This window comes from Hibiscus syriacus, unplaced genomic scaffold (assembly GCF_006381635.1).
Source record: "Hibiscus syriacus cultivar Baekdansim isolate YM2019G1 unplaced genomic scaffold, ASM638163v2 tig00112344_pilon, whole genome shotgun sequence".
NCBI lineage: Eukaryota > Viridiplantae > Streptophyta > Magnoliopsida > Malvales > Malvaceae > Hibiscus > Hibiscus syriacus.
This window is the reverse complement of record NW_024063307.1, coordinates 1334222-1342496: the sequence shown is the minus strand read 5'-3', so window position 1 is coordinate 1342496 and position 8275 is coordinate 1334222. Positions and strand designations below refer to the sequence as shown.

The 8275-nt window shown below is 36.2% G+C and overlaps 1 pseudogene; it reads left to right on the top strand.

The window, feature by feature from the left end:
* Positions 1-3121: 3121 nt before the first annotated feature.
* Positions 3122-7064, top strand: LOC120178233 (annotated as a pseudogene).
* The last annotated feature ends 1211 nt before the right edge of the window (positions 7065-8275 follow it).

Below are 8275 nucleotides of genomic sequence, written 5' to 3'. Positions count from 1 at the left end.
GATTTCCCAGAACAAACATCATTTACCCTCTGACCCACGATTGCTTCTTCCCCTATGTTTCTCTCTACGTCTTCCATCCCCGACATACAGCCGCCTCTTGATATGTTCCCCATGCACATTAAATGACTATCATCTTCCTCATGCCACATCTCCGACTTCTCCTCCTCCGATGGTTCCATACTCCTAACTGCCGACGAACTCGAATCATCGGTGCCTAAATCAACTTTTGCTTCTTTCTTATGACTGCTCGTATCACTTCTACTAGTAGTCTGTTCCACAATTCTGATTTTAAAAACTTCCCTTCCTGCCTCCAAATCAACCACCTCATCAATCAAATCCTTTCTTCTAGTTGCTATCAAGACAGTCATCTCCTCACATCCCAATTCCTGAATAGCGTTTTCTCCCATCGCCAAACATTCTCCCCATTGCTCGGATATCCTTTTAAACGTGTTATGGTTCCAACAGTGTAATGGCACACCGATTAATTTAATCCAGGTTACCCTTTCAGACGCTCTGTATTATTCTGTCCAAGGAATAACTTCCAGGAAAACTCCCCGTAAGAACGACCAATTATACTCTTTCATGAACGTATAAAGCTCTTCGTCCACGAATTCTAAAAGGAAATCTCTCCCTCCCAAAAACTTAGTCCTGACCTCTCCCAAGCCCCTTGCACGTAATCTGTCAACCACCTGAGTCGAAGAACATACCGTTGCCATAGTACCTACGAGGCATTTCTGCAACTTTCGAACGACCTCATCATCAATAACCCCCTGTATGGACCTGCTCCTCCTTCTTGTCTGTGTCTCAGAACCTTCTTCTGCAATACTTTTATCGTTAGGTACCCTTGTGGTTGTATTGGAATTTGAAGGACTATTCAAGTCCCCGCTTGGATTCTTTGCTCTATACCTTGCTTCCTTCACTGAAAGTCGATATCCGAACAACCAAAATCCATTAAGTCTTTGCATTGCTCTCTCTCTATCTTCTTTTTTTGAGAATCTCACAAAACCAAATCGCTTCCCCAATTTGTCATTCTTCCTAGCTATGTAAGAACTGAAAACATCTCCATGCCTACCGAATAATTGCCTCAGTCCACTCCAATGATATCTAGGAGGAATGTTCTGCACAAATAGAGTTTGAACCTCGCCTACCTTTCCTGAAGCTTTCTCCGTCGTTTTCATGGGAAATAACAAAAGTACTAGTAATAATCTAACAAAGACTTACATGTTACTTTAAAAAAACTTACTTTAATTTAAAACTTTAATTGCTTGCTTCATAATAAAAACGTGTTACGCATTGACCATTGTTAACATTCTTTCTCGATCAAAAGTAAGATATCGAGAATAATGAAACAAAATGGTTTGTTGTCCAAATCCATGCTTTTAACCTCTTTCTGGTACCAAATTCTCGTATACCATACGAAACCTTTGCCATGCAAAACATCAAAACGCAATCGAGCAAAAAGATGCTATTACTTTTGAGAGGGAGAGAGATTATATTGATTAGGGCTGACGTGGATGAGCGTGTTCCACTTTGATGCAGGGGGATCCGAGACAGATGAAGCTGAGCTGTCAGTTTGCACCTTGATGGGGCTGAGATACCATGAGTTGGCAGATCAGCGCAAAGGCGGGAATTGATTGTGACATGTTTCTCATTGGGGTAGTTTTGAGTGTGTTTCAGTCTTTTGACCATAACTTTGGCTACAAGTGTCAGAATCGCGCATAAGACCCCAATCCGGAAAGCTCTTTTCGACGCGCACGCTCTCCACATTGAGCGACACTCCATGTGGCCTTTTTTTCAACCTCAAATTCTGCCATTTTCCCCTCCGAATCACTAGATTTATATATTTTTTACTATTTATGGTAATATTTCGATTGTCAATTAGGAAGTCAATTTAAATCCGATTTAGGCCCGATTTTTTGGAGATTGCTTATTTTATTTCGAATTTCAATTTAGAGTGATTTTCGGGATTTTGCTATTTTTGGTAAAATTCGAATAAGGACGATTTTTTATTATAACAGTCCGGCTTGTGGACTGATTTCAGGATGATTGGCTTTTATAATATTTTATTAAACTCTAGAGACTTTTTCTCTGGTTTTTGGGCAAATTTTCTCTTGTGAATCATCTGTTGGAGCTAGCCTGCAGGATAATCATTATTCTGTCTGGCGTCACACTTTGTGTGCTTTAACTTATTATTTTTATGTCATCTTAAACAGAACCAAAGGTTGTGTTTACATTACACCTCTCCGGTCACTCTGTAAAGTAAATTAATTCTTCTACTATCTTACAAACTCCCTTTTGGCTGATGTCGTGCCACCCCTTCTCGGCGCGTGTCCCCCACTATCTTAGTATTGAATAATTTTTTATTAACTTATCAAAACATGTGGTGATATCACGTAATTAATTATTAATATATATACGAATCAAGGGATATCACTTTTCAGAGTAACGATTGTTATTTATAGAGGTTTCGGGTTCGAGCATGTCTATAAGTATTGGTGGATGTAAATGGGGTTTTAAATTTTTTTATGTTAGTTATTTATTTTACTGATGAAGCCATCCTAAAATTTCATTTATCTCCATCCATACGAAAAAATCATGTTATATTAATATATATGTGTTCACCTTAAAAAATATTTCTAGATTCGTCAATGTTTACAAAAGTATTTGAACTTTTATTGTCAAATGATTAAGTCTTTCGAACATATATTGCATTGTAATCACTTAGATTAATGAAAAGATTAATGAAAAAACTATGAGTATAAAGATTTATATACTGATGATGTATTAGTATTGGGGGTGGCAGTGGGAAATGAAATGCCAAATAGGTTGGAACGAAGGGCACGCGAGTAAAGAGGCACGTAGAGGCTAAGGAGGAATTTGGCAAGGCCAAAAAAAGGTAAATGATTTTATGCGAAGCTACCTACTAATGTTTCCACTTGTCATGCAAGTAGGAAGAGTTTGATACGCATACACTGCGTGCTTTGCGTCAATGATTCACCACGCATACACTCGTCTCTCTATATAAACCCCATCTTCCCTTTCCTCTAACTTCATGACAAAAACCCTCATAAGGAGTTTATGTGTGAGAGCTCTAGGGTTTACCATTTCTCTCTCTCCTCCGTTTAATCCAGATAAATGGCCTTAATGGCAGATCACCGTTCCTGGGCAGTTGCATTCGGAGTCTTAGGTAATAATCAACACCAAAAATGCTGCACGTTGGCTTCCTATTCTATCTTCTTGACTTTAGTTTTCTGGTTCTTTGGAGAGAGCTCATCAGAGCCTTTTTCTCCTCTATTTAAGCAATATATATTTTACACGTTACGCTATGGATTAAACTTCTTCATTCTTTTTCCTTGTTCAGGATGTTTTTAGTCATTATTTGGTTTAGTTAAACCACTAATAAATACACGTACTGTTTTTGTTCTTTCTTCATGGTTTAAAGTGCCATCCGGTTTACCAAAATTAATGAATGAATGAATTAATAATTTAGTTAAAAGGTACAAGATGTTGTTCAGCTTTCTGTTGTTTAGTGTTGACACCTAAATGATGATCCACCTTCCCAATCATATGATCTTATTCATTTATTTGGTGCGTTTGCATGAATGTATTTTATTTTGTTTTTTGGTTTTCTAGTTGAGCAGCGAGAACTTTTTGATTAATATACAAATTAACCAATGAATTGTTTTGCAATTGGTTGCAGGTAACATCATCTCAGTCCTTGTATACCTGGCTCCAGCGTAAGCATCAATCTACTTCATCTTCTTTTTCAAATCAAAACGGTTTCAATCAATAATGCATGAGAATAATATCCCTTGTTTTCTGCATTAAAATTGCAGACCAACATTCTACAGAATATACAGAAAGAAATCAACGGAGAGTTTCCAGTCACTGCCTTACCAGGCGGCATTGTTTAGCTCCATGCTATGGCTATACTACGCCTTGATGAAAAAAAGATGCTTTCCTGCTCATCACCATCAACTCTTTCGGATGTGTTGTGGAAACTATATACATATCTATGTTCATAGCTTACCCAACCTGTAGACACTAATTTTCGTTCATTTTCCCCCGGATATTTCTATATATTATATAATTTGCAAGCGGTTTGAAAATACATATATAATATATGATTTTTAAAACACTTTTAAAAACTATATATTATATATATTTTCAAAACATTTTTAAAAATATATAATATATAATTTTTGAAAAACATTTTGAAAACATATAATATATAATTTTTAGAGCATTTTTGAAAACTTATATATAATATATAATTTTTTAAAATATTTTTAAAAATTATATAATTTTTAAAAGAACATTTTTAAAAAATTTTAGTTTTTTGAAAAACATTTTTGAAAATTTATATATAGTATATAGTTTTTAAAAAGAAACAGTTTTAAAAATATATATTATATAGTTTTTATTTATTGTTTTTATTTATTATTATTCACCCGTTTTTATTTAATTATTTAATTATTATTTTTTTTGTTTTTTTTAGGTCAATTGTTTTGGTCCAGCAACAGTCTAAATTGGGCCTGAACCAGCCCGTAGCCAACATCCAAATGAGATAGGGTTTACACACGTTTAACACAGGCGACGCACAAGGGAAAACCCTAAGACCTCATTTGTGCAGCCAGATCTGGACCGTTGGATCTGACCCAATCCAACGGCCAGGAGCAATCTCAAGCGTCACCGGAAATGAAACGGTCAAACAGGCAACAAAATCGGAACAAGCACGTTCCACAACGCCAAATAGAACGCAGGTCGTAACAAGATCGGGAACGACCCCGAAATATCCGGGTTCGACCCCGAGATCGCCGGAAATGAGCCACCAAGCCTGTCACACAAAAAAGAAGGGGGGAACCAATACCCAAACAGAGAACAAAAGATCACAACACGAAACCACCATCATCAAGGCTGCATCGAACAGAAAAAACATCAACACAACCAATATCATCGACACAGAAACCACAACCGAGGCACCACACAGAACCCATAGAAAGCCAACAACATCAACAGTACCTACGGCAAACTACGAAACCAACCAAAGACGAAACAAAAACATTTCAAAACCCACATGCAAGGAGAGCAAAACTAGTAAATAACCAGATCACGCCGGAACCGGGAGGAACACGACGAGAAGGCGAAGAGTTTCATCGGCGAAGGTAAAGAGTCGAGTATATTTTTGCAGATCTACTACAATCTAGGGGTTGTTTTGTGGATTGGTGGCTAGATCCGAGTTCTCGGGGTGGAGAGAAGTGTTCTGAGTGGCTCGGGTTTTTTCCGGCCGCCGCTCGCGGTTGCCGAGGCGGCAGCAGCACGGCGGGGAAGCTCCGGCTGGTGGCCGGCCATCGGGGAAGGGAGAGTGTTCTCTCTCTCGTTTAAGAAGATAACATTATGAAGAAATGGTGAGAGTGAGCTGAAAATGAGTCTTTTGGCCAATTTATATATGAGGGACCATTGTGCAATTAGGGGATTTTTAAATCCTCTCCGCGGTCCCCGTAGGTTTGAATCGCAATTCGATTCAGTCACCAGTTGTAGTTTGGCACCCGAATTTTCAGTTTAATCGATTTAATCCTGGTTTTTATTTTTACATTTTTCGTGAATTGATCCCCTAATTTCTTTTTTTCTCTCTTTTGCAGTTCATTTTTAAATACCGATTGAATCCATTAATTCCAATTTACTTCAATTTGGTCCTCTAATTTTATTTTATTTTGTTTTATTTTATCATTATTATTTTTTCCTTTCTTCATATCATTATTTTATTACTTAAAAACTTTAACCATTTCTTATTTATTTACCTTTTTTATTATTTTTTTATTTCTTTTTTTTCCTTTTTTTATTATTTTATTACTATTATTTTTTAAATATTGGCTTATTATTATTATTATTATTATTATTATTATTTGTTATCTAATATTTTCGATTTTTTAGAAGAGGTCAAACTAATCAAAGGTAATTAACTCGAATCGAATTTTTAAATTTCAATTTTCGCAATTAAAGACAACCGACAAATTAATTGGTACCGAAAGGGCGGTTCAAGGGTGCTAATCCTTCCTTGACCGTAATCGACTTCCGAACCCGACACGTTTCTGGTACAACACAGATCAAGTAAGATGGTGTCCGACCCACCTAAATTCGCTCTAAATTGGTCGATGGCGACTCCCAATCCACATTTTCCAAGTCGAAGCTCAATTCCGGGTCCAACCGAAAGATGGTCGCGACACAACCAAGAACAGCAGGGTATTTAATTCATATCATCAGATTCATCTTTTTTTCCCTTCAATGGTTTAATTTGATTATTGATTCTGATTTTGAAATTGCAGGCACCTGCTATAAAACTTTTTATAGCTACGAACGTTGAGCTGTTCTCATTGATTTTGATTCTTACACACTTCCTGGTGAAAGGATCAATTCGTATCCAGGTTCTTGGTTGGATGTGTGTTGCTTTATCTATATGCGTCTTCGCAGCCCCCTTCAGCATTGTGGTCAGTATAAAAATCTGTAATGATCCATTGTTTTTGGACATTAATCTCTTCAAGTTATTAACCACGTGTCATATTTTATTGTCCCCCAGACTCGGGTAATTCGGACCAAGAGCGTCGAGTTCATGCCATTCAACTTGTCGTTTTTCCTTACAATAAGTGCTGTAATGTGGTTTGCTTATGGACTATTCATGAAAGACTTCTGTGTCGCTGTAAGTAGTTGTCTTGTTCAACTCTTTTAACTTCACTTTCAACATTGAGCAACAATTTTTTTCCTGGTTTGTTTGCAGCTTCCGAATGTGGTCGGCTTCATCCTGGGGATGCTGCAAATGCTGCTGTACGCGATTTACCGGAACAGTGAAAAGGCCGTAGAGAAGAAGAAGCTACCGGAACAAATGAAAGGTGTTGTGCTCAGCACATTAGGCCCCTCTGAAGTTTATCCAGTTGCTGTAGATATCAAACCAGATGTTAGCACAAAAGAGGATAAGACAGAGAATGAACAGACAGTGGAGGCCGGCAAAAAGGATGTGAAAAGCTTGGAAGATTCCGATGAATGTCCTGTTTGATTTAAGCACTAGAATGTAGTTTATGAATTTGTTGTGAGTCCTTTGTTACTCTTTTCTTTTCAAATCCCTCACTACAAATGAACCAGGAATATGTATGTATTTGTGTATATTCTTTTATTAGCTCAAACATACATGAAGCTATCAAACTTACAAAAAAATCTGTTAAAATTTTGAAATTGTTCATTTAATTACAATTTTTAATTGAATCAATCAAATTAATTAGATTATTTAATCAAATTAATTTTAATCGTTAAATTTTAAAATATTAGTATTAATGATATATTAACAAATTATCATTCTAGTAAGTAATATTTATATATTTTTAAGAAAATGTTAAAGTTTAACAAAATATATGGTATCAATACCATCCTTGACAAAAAAGGTAACTTGAAGCTAAGAAATAATTTAGCTTGACAAAAAGGCACATTAGTATTGATATAATCTTTGAAGTATCGATACAAAATTTTCATTTAAAAATTTGAAAAACGAACATAAATTCATGATATTGACACTTTCATAGGAGTAGTGTCATGAGGATATCAATATTTTTATTTGAGTATAAATAGTGAAATAAAATTGAAAATAAAAAAATACTTATTACTTCCTCTATTCCACTTAAATTGTCTCTTATCGGTTTTTTTAATCAAAATTTTTTAACTTTGATTCATTATTATTTAATTTTTTTCGATAAATGAAGATTTTATTCATCCAAAAGAACCACCCCTGTACAACCGACCCAAAACAAACCTGTACAAACCTAGAACTAGTCGGCTATATCAAAATAAAAAATGCGAAGAGCCAACGAAAAGCAAATAGGAAACCCCAAGCACAACAAGAAAAGCAAAAAGAAAATAACAAATCCAAAAAAAATCGAAACCAAATCCCAATCAACAACCCCTTGAGAAGCGGAAACAACCTTGACACATCCCTTTAGCCTCGAAGCCACAGTCCGTCTAATCAGCAAAGTTACACCCTCCACCTACCTAGAAAACGCCCCATGGATCCTATTATTTCTCTCCTGCCAAATGTAGTAAATATAACTACACCAAGCAACCCGAATAACAGTAGTCTTCAGTCTTTCTCCTACCACAATCCTGCACCCAATGAAGCATAGCCCCCCAACTAGAGACAGGACCACTAACCAGGCAAGCCTACATAACCATACCCCAAACACCCCTTGAGAAAGGACACTCGACAAATAAATGGTTCCTTGTTTCATCCATA